Here is a 20,362-nt window from a genome sequence, read left to right on the forward strand (position 1 = left end):
GCCTCTTGATGCTTTGAAGAACTTAGGGCAATGGATGATATGAAGGATTCTGTGTCATTAGCTCAAGCCTCTAAATGCTATGAATGGATAAGGGTTGAGGATGAAATGAACAACTCCAGGTCTTGAGCTTAGAGCTCTAGATGCAATGAATAGTTTAAGGTTGTGGTTGAGATAAACCACTATGAGTCATAAGCTCTAGGCTTTAGACGGTGTGAACAACTCAAGACTGTGGATGACATTAATGACACCGAGTCATGAGCTTAGGGCTTTAGATACTATGAACAACACAGGGTTGTGGTTGACCTAAAAAACCTTAGGTCGTTAGGTGATACTATGAACATGTAAGAGTTATGGATGATATGATCAAATTAGGGTCCCATAAGCTTAGGCCCCTAGATACTATGAATCACTCAAGGCTATGGATGATATGAATGATTCTACATCATGAACTCAAGACTCTAGATTCTATGGACAGCTCAAGGTTGTGGATGACATGGATCACTCTGGGTCATAAACTCAAGGCTTTAAATGTTTTGAATAACTCAGAGGTGTAGATGAGATGAGCTACTCTAAGTCATGAGCTCAAGGCTCTAGATGCTATGAACAACTTAGGGTTGTGGATGACATAAGCTACTCAAGGTCATGAGATCAAGACTTTAGATGATACAAACAATCTAGAGTTATGAATGATATGAATGACTTAGAATCCTATGAGCAAAGTCCTCTAGAAGCTATGAACTGCTCAGGCCTTTGGTTCACATGAACGACTCCAGGTCATGAGCTCAAGGCTCTAGATATTATAAAAACTTAGAGTTGCTGATGAAATGAATGAGTTGCGATTTCGTGTGCTTAGGTTGCTAGATTCTATGAACACTCAGGGTTTTGGATGACAGAAACGACTATGGGTTGTAACCTCAGGGCTCTAGATGAATGACTCAAGGTCATGATCTCAAGGCTCTAAATTCTATTAACAACTTTAGGTTGTGGATTACATAATCTACTACGGGTCGTGAGCCCAGGGCTCTAGATGTTATGAACAACTCAAAGTTGCGGATGATATGAATGATTCAGGATCCCATGAGATCAAGCCTTTAGATGTTATGATATGCTAAGGGTTTTGGATGATATGAATGATGTTAGGTCCTGAGCTCAAGCCTTTAGATGCTATGACCTTCTTAGGGCTATGGATGACATGAACAAATCTAGGTCGTGAGTTGAAGGCTCTAGATGTTATTAACAACTTAGGCATATGGATGACATGAACGAATTTGTGTCATGGGCTCAAGCCTTTAGATTCTATGAATAACTAAGGGTTGTGGTTGACATGAAAGACTCCAATTTATGAGCTCAAGGCTCTAGATGTGATTCACAACTTAAGGTTGTCGATGAAATGAAAGACTTCGACTTAAGAGCTTAGGGCTTTAGATGCTATGAACAACTCAGGGTTGCCATTGACATAAAAGACTTCGGGTCATGAGGTAGGCCTCTCAAATGCCATTAACAACTCAAGGCTATGAATACATGAACAACTCTGGGTAATGAGCTCAGGTCCCTAGATTCTATGAACAACTCAAGGTTTTTGTTGACATGAAAGACTTTGGGACATGAGTGCAATGATTTACATGCAACGAATAGCTTAGGCTTGTGATTGACATGAACAACTATGGGTTGTGAGCTCAGGGCTCAAGATCCTATGAAAAATTCAAGGTTGTGGATGACATGAAGAACTCTGGGTAGTGAGCTCAGGGTTCTTAATCTTATGAATAATTCAGGGTTGCGGATGACATGAACGACTCTGGGTCATGAGCTCAGGACTCTAGATACTATGAAGAGAAACATTCAAGGTTGTGGATGACATGAACAACTTTGGGTACAAGGCTCGGGGCTCTAGATTCTATTAACAACTAAAGGTTGGGGATGATATGAATGACTTTGGGGATGAGCTCAGGACTCTAGATACTATGAATAGCTCAAGGTTGTGGATGACATGAATGATTCTAGGTCATGAGCTTAGGGCTCTAAATGCCATGAATAGCTCAGTGATGTAGATGACATGCAATACTTTGAGTCATGATCCTAGGGCTTTGGATGCTATGAATAGCTTAGAGTTGTGGATTATATGAATGACTCGGGATCCCATGAGCATAGTCATCTAGATGCTATAAAGCACTCAAGTTGTGGATGATATGAACAATTCTATATCATGAGCTCAAGCCGCTAGATGTTATGAACTGCTCAAGTCTATGTAAGACATAAACAACTTTCAATCGTGAGCTCAAGGTTCTAGATGCTATGAATAACTCAGGGTTGTAATTGACATGAACGACTTCGGGTCCTGAGCATAGGCCTCTAAATTCTATGAACAACTGAAGATTCTAGTTGACATGAAAGAATATGAGTCATGAGCTTAGGGCTTTAGATGCTATACATAACTTAAGGTTGTCGATTACATGAAAGACTCCTGGTCATGAGTTGAGGGCTATAGATTCTATACACAGCTATGGGCTTTCGATAACATGAAAGACTCTAGGTCGATTGCTCAAGGCTCTAGATGTTATGAACAACTCAAGGCTATGGTTGACATGAATGACTCTGGGTTGTGAGCTCAAGGCTTCAAATACTATGAACAACTGAGAGTTGTGGATGATATGATTGAGTCAGGATCGTGCGAGCTCAAGCAGCTAGATGCTATGAACCGCTCAGGGTTATGGATGATTTGAATGATTCTGCATCATGAGCTCAAGCCCTTAAATTCTATGAACTCCTTAGTGTTATGGATGACATGAACGACTATGAGTCACGTGCTTAAGGCTTTAGATGCTATTGACAACTTAGGGTTGTGGATAACATGAATGATACATTCCCAATTGGTGTCTCAGCTGATTCATGTCCTCTCAATGGTCCCTGACAGTGGTACCATTTGATTCGTGTCCAGCTGGTGTCCCTTGATTGTGGTCCTCAGAAGGGAGTAATCAACAAAATTTATAACCTATTACACCATGTACTAGGATAGCCTTAGCTAGCATAGCATAGTGGCTCTAGAGTTGTTCACTGGGATGGGTTTTCACTTCACAATTGATATTAATTCAAAGATGCATTGGTGCCTTTTCATTTCAAGGTTAGCTTTAAAAGAAAACATAAAGATGTTTGAAAAAGGATTGGTTTTAACCAAACCAAAAATAGTAACTGATTTTACTTACAAAGAAAAGTGTTTCTCGGAGTTTAGATCACTAGGCTCAAGTTCCTTGTACAAAAAGGGAGTTCCAGTCACTTGTTTCTTTTCCTCGCATTAGAGAATTAACATATAGTTAATTCTCTAACCGGTATGGTACAGATGCTTCCCCTTAATGGGTTCAAACACTAATTCCCTCTCACTGATGCATCTTGCAATGGCTCATGCCTCTCACCTAGCATTTACCATTCAAGGTGATCTTTAACCTTGGATTACCCGTCAAAAGCTCATAAGAGATAACTAATGGATGTCTCCTTGGAGTCCAAAAGCTTACCAAGTGTTGGCTATTCTAGAAAATCCTACCTTCAAACCACCTGCCATAGGCTCGCAAGAGGTAAACTAATGCATCTCAATGGATGGAGATCACTTGCCTTACCAAGTGTTAGCCCAGGTGATTTAAAGGCATTTTAAGTTAATTAAAAAGATAACAACCATTAACGGGTTACACTTTCTCTTCATTAAAAACTAAAACAACAAAACTTCCAATTTATGCATGAGAAAACTTACCCGGCTTTCTTCACTCCAAGAGACGAAGAGCCTAGCCGCTCATCCTCTGAGGAAAAATCCTCAGAGTTTGATTGGCTAGAAAGAAAACTAACAAGAAAACAAAAATATGAAGGAAAAACAGAGCAAGTGCTCTGTAAAATATATTTCTTCCTTTCGTCGATTACATGATGATATGTAAAGAAAATTACAAAACTATATATAAGAGGATATTCACCCTTTGTTTTTACTTAAAGACTAAGAAATCCTATGATAGGTAGGTTACAAGGAGAGTTTGGGGATTTAGACATCAAATATCTAAAGCAAAATATCTCAAAATGTCGGTCGCAAATATCGGGACGCTTCAAGAGAACACCGCAGCTGTGCGTGCAAGAGGGCTGTGATTCATGCCCGATTGGTGTTCCAATTGATTCAACTCAATTGATGTGCTTTGATCTCAATCCTCATACGGGAGTAATCAACAAAATTTATAAACCTATTTCACCATATACCGGGGTAGCATTTAGCTAGCATAGTATAGTGGCTCTAGGATCGTCCACAGAGATGGGTTTTCACTTCACAATTGATATTAGTTCAAAAACTGAATTGGTGCTTTTTCTTTTCTTTGTTAGCTTTAAAAGAAGACATAAGTTTGAATGAAAACGGATGGTATTAAGCTAACCTAACATAAAGTAACTAAAATTAACTAGAAAGAAATTAGAAAGAAAGGTGTTTCTTGGGATTTCAAGTCACTAGGATCAAGTGCCAATTGCAAAGTGGGAAATTCCAGATTTTTCTCCTCGCATTGGGGATTTAACCTATAGTTATTTCCCGAACCAGTATAGGTTTAACAATGAATATTTAATCCATAAAAAGTCAATAAAAATGGTAGTCAAGTTCCATTAATGGCTTTAGACACTATGGGTCTTCACCTTGAACCACTTTCCAATGGCTCGTACATGATAACTAATGGACTGATATGGATCTAGCAATAAGCATCCACAGAGACCTGAAGCTTACAATGTATTGGACATTTAAAGTGATTCTAAGGGATTTAAAGCAAAACTTTAGATTTAGAAGCCATTTATGAACTCTAACTACCTGTATTTAACGCATGAGAGTTTTCCACTTTTGCATCTGGACTTTTCACCTAACTTCCTTCACTCCAAGAAACCAAAAGTTTAGCCTCTCATCCTCTGGGAAAATATCTCAGAGAATGTTTGGCTAGCAAGAAAATGAAAATGAAAGAGAAGGAAAAACAGAGCAAGGCTCTGTACATCGATTCTATATAATTCAATATCTATATACTTCAATATCTACCTGTTACAATGGATGCAAGGGAATATATATAGAGAAGTTTTTCCAACCTTCCTAGCTAAGAAATCTTATGGTTGGTGGATTACAAGGAGAAGAATGGAAATTTATACAAAAATATCCAAAAGAAAAGATGTCGTGTGGAGTCGGCAGAACAGAGGAGATTTCTCACCACGCATGGGTTGCTGTGCAAAATTTCGCACAAGGAAGTGTGTTGTGTGAATTTCGCACAAGCTCGCACAAGCTGAAGGTGTTGTATGAATTTTGCACAAGCTTGGAGTAGTTGTCTTCGAAAGGCCATATCTTCCTCATTTCAGCTCCAAATCGTACACGGTTTGAAGCGTTGGATTTTTTACTTCCTGAGCTTTGAAATGGTATATAGCATATAGAAAATGAACTTTGAGAAGTGCTCCAAAAGTGTGAAGGAAGACTACAGCTACTGTCCTCTATTCTCTTCACTTTGTTTTCCTCTTTGCTTTTCTCCTCTTTGCTTCACTCCTTTACTTGGCTTGTCTTGATGATCCAAAAAGCTGTCAAAACACTAAAACTAGCCACAAATATGATTAGAAGTCATTGTTAGGTCCTTAACATGCCAATTGGAATAAGAATGGAGAACTACTACACAAAAGTGCTTAAAACATAATGAATTAAAGGTGCAAAATAGCACTTTTTGGGTAATAATCAGGCTGCGAAATTTCGCAGCAAAAAGGACAACATTTCGCAGCCCAAGGCTGATTTCGCAGCCATGTAAAATCTGTCTTCAACTTGGAGTGATCGGCTTCCAATGGCTGTAACTCCTTCATTTCAACTCCGAATCATGCACCGTTTGAAGCATTGGATTTTTTACTTCCTGAGCTTCGAAACGACATATAGCATACATAAATTGAACTACAGGAAGTGCTCCAAAAGTGGTTGACATGACTGTCATCTAGAATGCTTCATGGCAGATTTCTTTTTGCTTCCCCTCCTTGCATTCCGGATTTGCTTATGGCAAAGGACTTCAAAACTTCGGTTCTTCATGTTTCTAAGCTTTCCATTGCTTTTCCATGGATTTCAAATAACTCTCCTCAATCTTGGATTGCTTTGGTGATCAAGTTACTAGAGCAGGTACTGAAGAAGAAGGCTCTGTGGTATGTGGGTCCTGCTCTGGTGATGTCTGTACTGTAGGTGCTGAGGCTGCTGGAGAATCTGGAGGCACTGGAGCTAATGGTTTAGGAATACCCTGGTCCATGGGTGAGCGGTCTAAGAAATGGGTCCAACTCTCACTGGTAAAGAGCTCTCGACAATGATGACGACGCTCTAGGTGGGGTTGAGAAGGGTATCCCATATCCTCTAAGACCTGAGAGATCAGCCTCGGAAATAAGAGTGGAATAGTACCAGCTCTGCGTAGGCGCTTCCTATGCACCTTATCCTCAAAATAGGTAAGAGCAGCCATGACTAGATGGTGGGGTCCAAAGTAGAATCCCTCAGAGATGCGGTAAAGCGCATCTAGGATAGCACCTCTCCTCTGGACGACATGCTGGAGTGGAAGAAAATTGGTGCGGAGCACCAAATCTATAAGTAACATCCGTGGAGGAAGCTCCCTCCTCAAAATGGTCCTACCAGTGACTCTACCTCCTGATAAGGTAGACACCATGTCGGGCTCTGAATACTGAGACCAATGCCAGAAGGAACCAAGGTCCTCAGGAATAGGCGAAAAATGCATAGGGGCAGCTATATCTCGGGCCTCTGAAATACCATGCTGGCCATCAATCAAAAAATGAATGGCTATGGGGTCCTGGACGCCTCTAGTAGTCATAGTCTGGTAGAAATCTAAACTACCCTAGGGTAATAGAAGGACCTAGGAGTCATAAATGGCTCGATGTGGTACCTTTGCAGAAGGCGGTATGACTCCTCTAGCTCTGGTAATAGGCGGAGAGTCTCATGCTCTATACAGATCTCATCGTGAAATGGCCTATCTCAGATATCCGTGTTGCCTGGGAGGGGTGGCCCTGCTATCATAGGCCGCTTGAGGACCTCTGATAGGTGTGAAGAGCCTGGGATAGTAGATGCTGGAGGTGATGGAGAGGCTTTGGAGGACTCGCCTGGTCCTGAAATCCTAGTCCTCTTAGGTGGAGGACTGCTCACAGGGGGTGGCAATGGTGCCCTAGAAGACCCAGATGATCGTCTGGTCCCGTACCCGTGCTGAGTAGAGGGAACTGGGGTCTGGGCAGGCTGAGATGGTGTAGAACGACCACCTCTCTATGAGTGGGCCCCACGCTGACTAGCTGAAGAGGATGCCCCCCGTGTCCGTGCCATGGTATAAATACTGAAATAAGACTAAAAAGCACGAAAAATAGAGCATCCCAGGGGTAAAGTGTCAAAAATACAGTTGAAATGGTAACCAGTGCAAAATTTGCAAGGCATGAATAGTGGTTGCTAAATTTGGCAACGGGCACTATTCATGCGGCACTATTCACAAGCACTATTCACCTTCTTCTCCAATGCTTACTTTGAATTTGAATTTTCATTTTTAACGATTTAAAATTCAGAAAAAGGGTATGGTTTTAATGGAAACATGATTTTAAATGCAATGGAGTAAGTTTGGGAGCCTAAAACATATTGAAAGATAAAATCGTGGCCGGCCATGTGGGTCTTTGATTTGAAAAAAATGGATTTTTGAAATGGATTTAATGGATGAAAATGCATGGTTATGGTTCCTAAAACATAGAAATGACATAAACAAGCAATTTAAGGAGCCAAAAATGGAGAAAAATGAAAAATTACTCACCTTGGAACAATGAAGCACACGGCCTAGAGAGAAAATGCAAGGGGAATAGTGTTTTATGCATGAAAAATGAAGTTGAGAAGGCTTTAAAAAGGGTTTTTGGCTATGAATTTTTTTTTTGAAAATTTGTCAAAGTACGGGGATGAACTGAGGAGTGTTAAAACTACAAAATTGAAGTTTGAAAATGAATTTAAAAAGAATCAAATCCTTGGTAAGCATGAAGAAAAATTTTTGCAAGGTGAAAATTCACCTTGCCAAATTTTCGCACTGGCTACTCCCCTTAAAAACCAATCCCGAGACGTTGTATTTTGATATTTGCTTTGAAAACAATTTCGCAAGGTGAAAAATGACTTGCGAAAATTTTCGCACTGGTTACTCCTTGCGAAAGTGCAATCCTGAGAGGTTGTAAATTGCATCTTGCCAAAATGTGCATTTCACAAGGTGAAATTCACCTTACCAAATTTTCTCAACTCACTTTTTGAGTTGCGAAATGGGCTTTTAAGCTTGGACTTAGATATATTTCTCCCCTATTTCATCTTTCTCTCCACATTTGTGAGCTTGTGAGCTTTCGTACCTACTATTGGACATCAAAGCTCCATTAAAAACATAAAAAATAAAAATCAAAACTAAAAAGCCTAAACAAAATATGTGCAAAAGTATTAAAAATGCAAAGTAAACAAGAATGTAATACTAAAATTAAAACAAAAAGAGATGAGCACTTAGCTTTTCATGCTAAGCTCATCAACTTACCACACTTTCTCAAGGATGTGATGGGTCATGGAGGATGAGTACCTCCTTGTCACGGGAAAATGACTCGATGTAGGGCTTGAGTCTTTGCCCATTTACCTTGAAGGTCTTTGCACTTTTTGAGTTGAGTAACTCAATTACTCCATGTGAGTGCACTTGGTGGATGACAAAAGGCCCTACCCACCTTGATTTGAGCTTTCCCGGAAATAGCTGAAGCTTAGAGTCATATAGCAAGACTCTTTGTCCCTTGAAAAATTCTTTCTTGGTCACCAACTAATCATGCCATCTCTTTAGCTTTTCCTTAGCTATTTTTGAGTTGAGATAGGCATCATTTCTCAATTCCTCAAGCTCATTCAAATCCAAACTCCTCTTTAGCCCAGCCTTAGTTAAATCCATGTTGAGCTTTTTAATGGCCCACCATGCCTTGAACTCAATCTCAACGGGAAGATGGCAAGCTTTGCCATAAACAAGATGGTACGGTGACATCCCAAAGATAGTCTTATAAGCCGTCCTATACGCCCATAGGGAATCAAGGAGCTTAACAGACCAATCTTTCCTATTGGTGTTCACCACCTTCATCAAGATGTTCTTAATTTCCTGGTTGGCTAGCTCTACTTGGGCACTCATCTCAGGATGATAAGGTGTAGCTACCTTATGCTTAATTCCGTACTTGGCCAAAAGAGCTTCAAAAGGCTTGTTGCAAAAGTGAGTGCCTCCATCACTGATGATTGCTTTAGGCACTCCAAACCTCAAGAAGATGTTTTCTTTTAGGAACTTGAGAACCACTTTGTGATCATTGGTTCTACAGGGTATAGCTTCAACCCACTTTGAAACATAATCAACTCCTACCAAGATGTAGGAGTGGCCAAAAGACATAGGGAAAGGTCCCATGAAGTCTATGCCCCAAACATAAAAAGGATCCACTATCAAGATGGGGTTCAAAGGCATCATGTTTCTCCTTGAAAGCTTGCCTAGTCTTTGGCACTTATCACATCCTTTACTTACCTCATGGGCATCCTTAAAAAGTGAGGGCCACCAAAAGCCCGATTGAAGAACTCTCATTACCGTCTTTTGAGAGGCAAAGTGGCCTCCACATGCATTCCCATGGCAATGAGATAGGATCCCATGCTTCTCTTGTTCAGGCACACACTTCCTTATAATTTGGTCCGCACAATACTTGAAGAGAAAAGGCTCCTCCCAATAATATGCATGGACCTTGGCAAAGAAATTCTTCTTGTCCTGAGAGCTCCATTCACTTGGTATTTCTCCCGTGACCAAGTAATTGGCAATGTGTGCAAACCATGGCACTTCCTCCACAAGCATCAAGGATTCCTCAGGGAAATCATCATTTATGGGAAGTCCATGGGTGTCATGAGCGATGTTGAGCCTTGACAAGTGGTCAGCTACCACATTCTCAACACCTTTCTTATCTTTGATCTGGAGGTTGAACTCTTGAAGCAAAAGTATCCACCTAATCAACCTAGCCTTGGCATCTTGCTTGGTTAGCAAATACTTCAAATCTGAATGATCCGTGAATACCACAATGGAAGACCCTATCAAATAAGCTCTGAATTTGTCCAAAGCATACACCACAACAAGTAATTCCTTTGAGCATCATTCAAAGACTTGCTTGCATAGTAGATCACATAAGGTTTACCATCTTCTCTTTGTCCGAAAATAGCCCCAATGGCATAATCACTTGAGTCACACATCACTTCAAATGGCAACTCCCAATTTGGTGCTCTCACAATGGGCGCTGATGTCAAGAATTGCTTAAGAAGCTCAAAACTCCTTTGACATTTATCATCCCACTCAAACTTGGCATCTTTCACCAATAATTCACAAAGTGGTTTGGCAATCTTGGAAAAATCCTTTATAAACCTCCTATGGAACCCGGCATGCCCAAGGAATTGCCTTATGCCTTTTACATTGGTGGGAGGTGGCAACTTCACAATTAGTTCCACCTTAGCTCTATCTAACTCTATACCCTTCTTTGAGATTACGTGCCCAAGAACAATACCTTGATTTACCATAAAATGGCACTTCTCCCAATTGAGTACGAGGTCTTTCTCTATGCATCTTTTCAAAACATCTTCAAGATGTGACAAACAATCCTCAAAAGAAGTCCCATACACAGTTATGTCATCCATGAAGACTTCCATGATTCGTTCAACCATGTCACTGAAGATGCTAAGCATGCATCTTTGGAAGGTAACAGGAGCGTTGCATAATCCAAAAGGCATCCGCCTATAAGCATAGGTGCCGAATGGACAAGTGAAGGTAGTCTTCTCCTGGTGCTCCACATCAATCTCTATTTGAAAATACCCGGAATACCCATCCAAGAAGCAATAAAAAGGATGCCTAGATACTCTCTCAAGGACTTGATCCATGAAAGGTAAAGGGAAGTGATCCTTTCTCGTTACTGTGTTCAGCTTCCTGTAGTCAATGCACACCCTCCAACCAGTTGTGAGGCGTGTGGACACTTCATCTCCATTTTTCCCCTTGACTACGGTTATCCCGGACTTCTTTGGAACAACTTGGGTTGGACTCACCCAAGTGCTATCTAAAATGGGGTAAATGATGCCCGCTTGAAGAAGCTTCAACACTTCAGCCCTTACTACCTCTTGCATATGAGGATTCAATCTCCTCTGTGGCTGACAAGTTGGCTTAGCTCCCTCCTCCATATAAATATGGTGCGTGCAAATCAATGGGCTTATCCACTTCAAATAAAAAATTTGCCATCCGATGGCCTTCTTGTGCTTTCTAAGGATTCTTAGAAGATTGTCCTCTTGTGAAACGGTTAAAGAAGAAGAAATTACCACCGGGGCTTTATTGCCTTCCTCTAAGTAAGCATACTTCAACTCGGCAGGAAGGGTCTTCAATTCAAGCTTAAGGATTGCATCCTTAGCTTCTTTCATCTCTTCCTCATCCTTGAACAAAGGGAGGATCACTGGCTTTTGTCTCCAACTTGACATAACGACATTCATTCCCATGGGTTCAGCTAACCCATCATCAAGATCTTCATGGCTTTCATCTGGATTCTCTTCAAACTGATCAAGCATACTTTGATTACAATGCTCCTCCACCAGGGTATCTATCATACACACTTCTTCTGGGCCCTCATCTTCTTCAGGATGGATGTGCTTTTGACATAGATGGAAGATGTTGAATTCCAATGTCATATTCCCAAAAGTGAGTTGCATGACCCCATTCCTACAATTGATGATTGCATTGGATGTTGCAAGGAATGGTCTTCCAAGGATGATTGGAACATAGTTGATCCCTTTGACAATGGGATCCGTATCAAGCACCACAAAATCTACTGGATAGTAGAATTTGTCAACTTGGACCAATACATCCTCTATTACCCCCCTAGGGATTTTCACTGATCGGTCAACTAAGGATAGGGTGATCGATGTTGGCTTGAGTTCTCCCAACCCCAGCTCCTTGTATACAGAGTATGGAAGCAAGTTAACACTTGCCCCCAAATCAAGCAATGCCTTCTCCACTTGGGTTCCTCCAATATTGACTGAGATTGTAGGACACCCCAGATCTTTGTACTTGATTGGAGACTTGCATTGGATTATAGCACTCACTTGCTCGGTTAGGAAGGCTTACTTTGTGACATTGAGTCCTTTTTTCACAGTGCACAAGTCCTTTAAAAACTTTGCATATGTGGGTACTTGCTTGATCATATCAAGTAAAGGAATATTCACCTTCACTTGTCTTAGCACATCAAGAATCTCAGAAGCATTCTTGATCGGTTTCTTCCCACGCAAGGCTTGAGGAAATGGAGGAGGCATGTGCTTCTTCATCATGCCTTCCTTTAAAAGAATTTGAGGTTCCTCATCCATGCTAGGAATGATGTTTCTTTCATCTGAACTTCCTTTCCCTTTTTTTCTTTCTTCTTTTCTTCTTTTCTATCGGCCTTGTCTTCTTTGGCTTTCCTCTGATCATGCTCCGATTGATGCACTTCCTTACCACTTCTCAAAGTGATAATAGCTTGCACGTCCCTCACCTTTGAAGAATCCTCATCTTTGGATTCCACTTCATGTATCCCCTTAGGATTTTGGTGAGGCTGAGAGGGAAACTTTCCTTTCTCATTGACAGTGTTCAAATTTGTGAGCCTTGAGATGGAATATTGGATGTTGTCAATTTTCTGAGACAACTCATTATGCATTCCATCTACCTTCTTGTTCAATGTACTCTCTACGTTGTCAATCTTCTGATTTAGTTGAGAGTTGATGCATTTTTGCTCACTCACAAAGTCACTCATAACCTTGCTAAGGCTTATGAGTGCTTGCTCAACTGAGGATTGACCTTGACTCTGTTGGCTTGATTGGGCTGGTGACTGATATGGGTTTGGCCTTGGCTTCCATGCAAAGTTTGGGTGGTTCCTCCAGCTAGAGTTGTACGTGTTGCCATAGGGAGCATTTGAATTTGGCTTCCATTGGCCAATCAGGTTAGCTTGTTCACCGAACATTTCTCTTACTGCTGGAATGGTGGGACATTCTTCCACCATATGTTCAAATGACTGACAGATGGAGCAAGGATTGACTTGTTGTTGAGGTTCTGAAATAGCTTAGACTTCGTGAACTTTTCTCAACTCCATTTCCTCTATTTTTCTAGCCATGGCAGCTACCTTGGCTTTCATCTTCATGTCTTCACTCAGATTGTACATCTCCCCTCTTGACATTTGCTGAACTGGCCTCTTCCCCATTTCTCTGTTATTGGGCTCATCCCATCCACGGGAAACCTCTGAGACATAACTTAGGAAATCCATAGCCTCCTCAGGGTTCTTGCTCATGAAATCACCCCCACACAATGTCTCCAATATCTGCTTTATTGAAGATGACATGCCATCATAAAAATAGCTCACCAAAAGCCATGTATCAAAGCCGTGGTGAGGACATGCATTGATGGCATCCATATACCTCTCCCAGCATTCATAAAGTTTTTCATTCTCACGTGCTGAGAAGTTGGAGATTTGTCTCTTCAATCCATTTGTTCTATGAGTAGGGAAAAACTTCTTTAAAAAATTAGCTTGAAGTTCTGTCCATGTTCTTATGCTTCTCGGCCTCAAGGAATTGAGCCATATCTTGGCTTTGTCCTTTAATGTGAATGGAAAGAGCTTCAACCTCATAAGCTCAATAGCTGTTCCCCCTTCTTGAAAAGTATTGCACACATCTTCGAATTCCTTTATGCGCGCATATGGATTTTCACTTTCCATCCCATGGAAAGTAGGAAGCAGAGGCACGATGTGTGGCCTGATAATCAATTGCTCTATATGAGGAATGATGCAAGATGGTGCACTCATCCTCGGAGGGTGCATCATGTCCCTCATGGACCTATATAAGTTCGGATCATTCTCCTGCCCGTGTTGTGAATGTTGATCCTCTGGCTGATTCTCCATGACTTCCAAAATAATCTCTAATTCAGTAGCTCGTGGAGTCTCTAGCTGCACTAACCTTCCCTCTTGGTCTCTAATCCAATAGGGCATGCACGGATTCAGCTAGAACAAAACAAATAAACAAAACAAAGAAAAAGAAAAAGAAAAAAGAGAGCATGCGGAAGGAAAAACCGAGTATGAAAAATAAACTAAAAATGAAAGTTAAAAGCTAAAAGAAACTTATCTAAACTAAGTTAAAAATGTTCTAAAACTAAAATAAAAAGTTAGTAAATGGAAAATGAGATAGAATTCACCTCACTCATGAGAAGTCTCACAAGTTACCTCCGGCTGATGTATTCAGAGTGAAGTAGCACCTTCCCCGGTAGCGGCGCCATTTGATAACCTGACTCTTGGTAGCTTGGCATGGAAGGGCATCAACAAAATTTATACCTAAGGTCCTTACACTAAAGTAGCAAAGCTACTATAGCATAGTGGCTATAGGATCGAACACTAGGAAGGGTTTTTACTTTAACTAGTGAAGTTCGGAGGATGGAGTGAACTTTTCTTAATAAAAATTAGGTTAAGATGAAAACATAAAAAGATGAAGGTGTTGTAAACTAAACTAACATGAAAATAGGTTAAAAGATGGAAAAATAAGTTTCTCAAAGCTTTGGATAGCCATGCTTAACTCACTGTGTAAAAATGGAGATTTTGGGACTTTTCACCTCGAGTTGGGGAAGCAACTAAGGTGATGCTTACTTCCCAAACCGGTATGAGTTTAACAACTGAGTTTTAGTCCTTGAAAATTTACAAAAAGGGTAGCTGAACCTCATAACTATTCTTTTATTGGTATAGGTCATCTCCTTGACTTGCAATACAATGGCTCGTAGGAGATAACTAATGAAATTTTGGCAAGGTGAAATTCACCTTGCAAAATTGGTCATTTGGCAAGTGAATTGCCTCCCCTTGAGAAATGGTGTTCCCATTGCTTGTACTCGCGTTTCCACTTGAAATTCAAGCCTGTAAATGTCCAAAATCCTTGCTTAACTCACCCAAGTAGCTCATCCATCAATTGACATGCTTGAATTGATTCATAAGCTGATGAAAAACATGTAAACTTGCCACTAAAAATGGTTAGAACTAATTACTAAGGAGCTTAATGAATTAATTAGGTTAAATGAATATGATTACTACTCAAAGGTGCTTAAAACCCTTATAATTAGGTCTATAAAATAGCACTTTTTGGTAGTAATCACTCTGGGTAGTGAGCTTAAGGCTTTAAATGCTACGAATAACTCAGGGTTGTGGTTGACATGAACAACTCCAGGTCGTGAGCTTAACATTTTAGATGCTTTGAATAGCTCAAGGGTGTGGATGACATGAATGACTCTTAGTTGTGAGCTCAGGGCTCTACATACTATGAATAACTTAGGTTTGTGGTTGACATGAATGACTCTAGGTCATGAGCTCACGACTTTAGATGATATGAACAAGTCAAGGCTATGGATTATATGAGCTACTCTAGGCTGCGAACTCAAGGTTCTAGATGCTATGAATTCCTCAGGTTTGTGGATGACATGAAGGACTCTATGTCGTGAGCTCACAACTCTAGATGCTATGAACAACTCAAGGTTGTGGATGATATGAGCTACTCCGGGTCGTGAACTCAAGGCTTTAGATGCTATGAACTGCTAAAGGCTATGGATGACATGAACGACATCGGGTCATGAGCTTAGGGCTTTAAATGTTGTGAACAACACAGGGTTGTGGATGATATACATGAGTCTAGGTTGTGATGCTATGAAGAGCTTAGGGTTGTGGATGATATGAACGATTCTAAGTCATGAATAAAAGCCTATAGATTCTACGAATAGCACAAGGCTATGAATGAAATGAACAACTTTGGGTCATGAGCTCAAGCCTTTAGAAGCTATGAACAACTTCAATTTGTGGATGATATGAACAACTTGGAATCTCATGACTCAAGCCTCTAGAAGCTATGAACAACTCAAGCTAAGTGTGATATGAACGATTCTTGGTCATGAGACCATGGCTCTAAATGCTATAAACAACATAGCATTGTGGATGAGATTAACTACTTTATGTCATGAGCACTGGTCTTAAGATTATATGAACAACTAAGGGTTGTGGATTGATTACTACTCAAAAAGTGTTATTTCATAGCTTGTAATTAACTCTTATAAACACTTTTGAGTAGTAGTTATCACCTTTTAACCCAATTAACATATTAAGGACCCTTGCAATCAATTATAATCAAATTGTGTTAAGTTTTGGTGTTTTGATAGCTTTTTGATCACCAAAGCAATCCATGATTGAGCAGAGTTCTTTGGAATCCATGGCAAAGCAATGGAAAGCTCAGAAACATGAAGAACCGAAGCTTTGAAGTCCTTTTCCATAAGCAAATCCGGAATGCAAGGAGTAAAAGATGTCCGGACAAGGCATCCGGACACACCATCGGATGGCGGCGGGCGTTCAGACACACCATCGAATGGCAGTGGAACATGGTCTGTGGCAGGCTGTCAGAATGACGTAGCAAGGCTTGCTCACTTTAGTCAATGATCCGGACAACATATCCGAATAGGATATGTTATCGTCCGGATGTGATGTTTACGAGTGCTGTGTGCTTCTCCCTGAGGGTATCCGGATAGGGGAGCGCGCCACATGACCTCTTGGGGAATCTGGATGGAGTTGATCCGGATAGCCTTGCACGCTCCATGTCATCAAGGGGAGGGGTCCCTACACCTTGCACACACAGACGGTCCCCCTTGCGGGATAGCTCATTCCACCCGGGTAGGAATTCTATCCGGCCGACATTCCACCTTCTCCGAATATTTCACATCCGGAATTCCGTTTGCCGACATTTCACATCTGGCGCTTGACATCCGGATGGGAGAGGAGGACATTTCAACTTCTCCGGACAGACATATCCGGATCCTCTAATAGCGCTTACCCGGAGAGTTTTTCTCTCAGTATACAGTGTCGCGGTGTTCTCCTGAAGCTTCCTGATATTTTCGACTGACATCTTGAGATATTTTGCTTTAGATATTTGTTGTCTAAATCCCCAAAGTCTCCTTGTAACCTACCTATCATAGGATTCCTTGGTCTTTAAGTAAGAACAAAGGGTGAATAACCTCATATATATAGTTTCTAATTTTCTTTACAATGATAATTATTATGTAATCGGCAGAAGGAAGAAATATATTTTACAAAGCACTTGCTCTATTTTTCCTTCATATATTTGTTTTCTTGTTAGTTTTCTTTCCAGCCAAACAAGCTCTGAGGAAGTTTCCTCAGAGAATGAGTGGCTAGAAGTTTAGTTCCTTGGACCTAAGGTTGTCGGGAAAGGTTCCAAGTGCAAGAATTTATAGCTTTGTGGTTTCAGCCATTAAAGAAGAGAAAGTGTGATCCTTTAATGATTTCTATGTTTTTAGTTAACTTAAAACACCTTCAATTCACTTGAGCCAACACTTGGTAAGGCAAGTGATCTCCGTCCATGGAGATGCACTAGTTTTCCTCTTGCGAGCTTTTGGGAAGTGACTTGAAGGTAGGATTTTCTAGAATTGCCAACACTTGGTAAGCTTTTGAACTCCAAGGAGACATCCATTAGTTATCTCTTGCGAGCTTGAGAAGGGAAGTCCAAAGTTAAAGATCACCTTGAATGGCAAATGCTAGGTGAGAGGCACGAGTCATTGCAAGTTGCATCAGTGAAAGGGAATTAGAGCTGAAATCCATTTAAAGGATACATCTGTACAACACCGGTTAGAGAATTGACTATATGTTAATTCTCTAATGCGAGGAAATCAACCAAATGATCGGAGCTCTGTTTTTGCATAAGGAACCTCCCCTGTGAACCCAAACCTCCAAGGAATGTTTTTCTTCATAAGTAATTTCCATTACTTTCTTTTTAGTTACTTTTAAACAAAACCTCATTTAAACAAAGCTTGTGTTTTATTTCTTAAGCTAACCTTGAAATGAAAAACCACCAATTTAACATTGAATTGGTATCAGTTGTGAGTTGAAAACCCTTCCCAGTGAACGATCCTAGAGCCACTATGCTATATTAGCTAAAGCTATCCTAATGCATGGTGATATAGGTTATAAATTTTGTTGATCACTCCCTCAGTCAAGGAGCACTAGCTGGACATGAATCAGCTGAGACACCAATTAGGAACGAATCAAATGGCGCCGCTGCCGGGGAAGGTGCCAACTTCATAGTGATATTATTTTAGGGTACTTGTGGTTTTCATCACAAGTTTGGTGAATTTTCCTTTATTTTACTAACTCTTTTAGTTGTTTCTTTTACTTGTTTATATTATAGCATAGCTTTTAATTTAGTTTTAGTTAATCGAACTCTTTTTAGTAGTTTTGTTTTTGTTTTCCTCTATTTTTGTTTTTTTTCTTTGTTACAATCGATACTAGTTGTGTATGCCAAAGTGGATACGAGATTGTGGAGGAAGGCTTGTTAAACTTGAAACACCTCATAACAAGGAGTTGGAAGTAATCTTGAACATCATGGAAACTACACCTGAGGATCAGCATAGTCACCATGGTCACTAGGACAATCCCAATGAATTTAGATCAATGAGGGACCTTGCATCCACCTCGTATGAGTGCACCATCATGTATAGTGCCCCCTACAAAACAGCTAGTGATCAGACCCCATATTGTGCCACTTCTGCCAACTTTCCATGGAATGGAAAGTGAGAATCCTTATGCCCATATCAAGGAATTTGAAGACGTTTGTAATACATTCCGAGAGGGAGGAGCTTCAATCGACCTGATGAGGCTTAAATTATTTCCTTTTACTTTAAGGGATAAGGCCAAGATTTGGCTTAATTCTTTAAGGCCAAGGAGTATCCGTACTTGGACTGATTTACAAGCTGAATTCCTCAAGAAGTTTTTTCCTACTCACAGAACAAATAGCTTGAAAAGGCAAATTTCAAACTTCTCAACTAAAAAGAATGAGAAATTCTATGAGTGTTGGGAAAGATACATGGAAGCCATTCATGCTTGTCCTCACCATGGCTTTGATACATGGTTGTTGGTGAGTTATTTCTATGATGGGATGTCTTCCTCAATGAAGCAACTCCTCGAAACAATGTGTGGAGGGGATTTCATGAGTAAGAATCATGAGGAAGCTATGGATTTCTTGAGTTATGTAGCTGAAGTCTCAAGGGGATGGGATGAACCGCACAGAGGAGAAGTGGGAAAGATGAAGTCTCAACCAAATGCTCTTCATGCTAAGGCTGGGATGTACACCTTGAATGAAGATGTTGATATGAAAGCAAAATTTGCAGCTATGACAAGAAGAGTGGAGGAGCTAGAACTGAAAAAGATGCATGAAGTGCAAGCTGTTGCTGAAACACCAGTGCAAGTAAATCCATGTTCTATTTGTCAATCTTATGAACACTTGGTGGAGGAGTGCCCTACAATTCCAGTAGCTAGAGAAATGTTTGGAGAACAAGCAAATGTCATTGGACAATTTAAGCCCAATAGCAATGTTTCGTATGGCAATACTTACAACTCAAGTTGGACGAATCATCCAAATTTTTCATGGAAGCCAAGAGCACCTCAGTACAAACAGCCTGCTCAACCATCTCAGCCATCCCAACAAGCTTCAAGTCTTGAACAAGCAATAGTGAATCTCAGTGATTACTACCCAAAAAGTGCTATTTTGCGCCTTTAATTCATTATGTTTTAAGCACTTTTGTGTAGTAGTTCTCCATCTTTATTCCAATTGGCATGTTAAGGACCTAGCAATGACTTCTAATCATATTTGTGGCTAGTTTTAGTGTTTTGAAAGCTTTTTGGATCATTAAGACAAGCCAAGTAACCAAGAGAAGCAAAGAGGAAAAACAGAGGAAAAACATAGGAAAACAGAGTGAAGAAAACAGAGGGCTGCAGCTGCAGTCTTCCTTCACACTTTGGACCACTTACCAAAGTTCATTTTCTACATGCTATATACCATTTCAAAGATCAGGAAGTCAAAAATCTAATGCTTCAAACCGTGTATGATTTGAAGCTGAAATGAGGAAGATATGGCCTTCGGAAGACAACTGCACCAAGCATGTGCGAATTTCGCACCACCAACCAAGCATGTGCGAATTTCGCACCACCAACCAAGCATGTGCGAATTTCGCACAGCAGCCCAAGCAAGTGCGAATTTTGCACAGCAGCCCATGCAAGTGCGAATTTAGCACCAGCCCATGCGTCTTTGGTGCAAAATCTCCTCTGTTCTACCGACTCCACATGAGATCTTTTATTTTGTATTTTTTGATGTAAATTCCTTTGTTATCCCTGTAATTAGCCAATCACAGGCTTTGCTTTGTAAAGACTATAAGAGGGGTGGAAATCATCTCTCGAAACACACTAACATATGTTATGTTTTACACTTAGTAAAATACAAGGC

The 20,362-nt window shown here is 40.5% G+C and overlaps 1 pseudogene; it reads right to left on the reverse strand.

Moving 5' to 3' along the window:
* Positions 1-20,362, reverse strand: part of LOC117929890 — a 138,146-nt pseudogene that overhangs the window by 19,953 nt on the left and 97,831 nt on the right.

Source organism: Vitis riparia, chromosome 2 (assembly GCF_004353265.1).
Source record: "Vitis riparia cultivar Riparia Gloire de Montpellier isolate 1030 chromosome 2, EGFV_Vit.rip_1.0, whole genome shotgun sequence".
NCBI lineage: Eukaryota > Viridiplantae > Streptophyta > Magnoliopsida > Vitales > Vitaceae > Vitis > Vitis riparia.